This window comes from Otolemur garnettii, unplaced genomic scaffold (genome assembly GCF_000181295.1).
Source record: "Otolemur garnettii isolate 467f Iridium unplaced genomic scaffold, OtoGar3 scaffold00024, whole genome shotgun sequence".
NCBI lineage: Eukaryota > Metazoa > Chordata > Mammalia > Primates > Galagidae > Otolemur > Otolemur garnettii.
The window spans coordinates 2,923,113-2,924,643 of NW_003852419.1; the positions used below are offsets into that span (position 1 = coordinate 2,923,113).

General features: G+C 42.7%; 1 pseudogene; it reads right to left on the reverse strand.

Moving 5' to 3' along the window:
- Window positions 1-820: 820 nt before the first annotated feature.
- LOC105886786 lies at window positions 821-1,238 on the reverse strand (annotated as a pseudogene).
- Window positions 1,239-1,531: the final 293 nt, after the last annotated feature.

Below are 1,531 nucleotides of genomic sequence, written 5' to 3' on the forward strand. Positions count from 1 at the left end.
TAAGCCCAGGAGTTGGAGGTTGCTGTGAGCTGTGACGCCACAGCACTCACTGAGGGTAATAAATGAGACTCTGTCTCTATTAAAAAAAAAAAAATTAGGTTCTGCTCAAAGTTAGCATTTCCTAAAAAGGCACCAACTGTATCCTAAAGAGTTATAAAGCCAACGCGATAGCTTTGAGTGCTCTCAAATAAAGTCAGCACATACATGTAATATGCGTGCTGTGGGCAAGGCATGTGCTTAGCACTATGAAAACACAGTAGAACCCCCATAGTTGGCCACCCCCCTACATTGACCACCTCCTGAAGTTGACCCAATTTTCATAGACTGGACATGTACAACATGGATGTATCAGTACGGTAGGCCTAGTTCCTTATGTTGATCACCTTTGTATGTTGACCAGTTTGTTACAGGCCCTCAGGTGGTCAACTTAAAGAGGTCCTACTATACAATGAAGGTTTCTGCAATGGACATTTTCCCCGTTAGACCTGAGACCAGCCCCATCTGCGTTCTTACCTAAATGGATATGTCATCTTGGGTCAGTATGGGAAGAACAATGCTGAATGTGAAGTTTAGTCTCCTTTTAAGGTTGACTCCATTTAAAGTCAACTTCCCATTCAATTTAAGTGTGTTTTTTTTTTTTTTTCTTAGTCTCTCTTTCAGGAAGACATGATGAGATCAAAATTAATTACTCATGATTTCAACCACAATTATTGAGCTTTACTTTTTTTTTTACTGCTCCAGACAATGAAAGGGTAACTTTATTGAGGCCCCAGGGCCATGGGGCTTGGGCAGGAGGCTTCCCTGTGGAGAAGGAGGGTCCTTATTGGACTCTCCTGGGGTGCAGATTGTTGGGGTGGCCACACTTCTTGTGGCAGTTGACAGCACAAGGGTGTAGGTGAGCCTAACGCAGTTGTACTGGGCAACCTGGCAGAGGGAAGGCTCAATGATACCGCCTCTCAGACAAGCATCAGGTGCAGGGTAGACTCTCTCTGGATGTTATAATCTGAAAGAATGCGGCCATCCTTGAGCTGTTTGCCTGTAAATATCAGACACTGCTGGTCAGGTAGAATGCCCTTCTTATCTTGGATTTTGGCTTTTATATTCTTGATGGTGTCACTGGGCTTGACCTCAAGGGTGATGGTCTTGCCCATCAGGGTCTTCACAAAGATCTGTATCACTGCGTCAGCTTGGTTGCCTCTTTGAAGAGAAAAAGGGCGACCAGCTTTACTATTTTTAACATGTATAGATCATATACTCTTGAATTCTAGTTTTAAACTGTTGTACAGGGTAAAAGGAAATATGAAACCTACCATATAGCTGAAATTCTAAGGGAAAATAATGCTGTTGCAGTTATCAATATAAAACAAAAGTAATTATATGAAAAATTATTCATTTCAGAAAAGAATGTTCAAGTAAAACATTCAAAAAAGGAGTAGGCTTTTGAAGTAGGCTTCATCAAAAAAGGAGTAGGCCGGCTCGGCGCCTATAGCTCAACCGGCTAAGGCGCCAGCCACGTACACCTAAGGTGGCG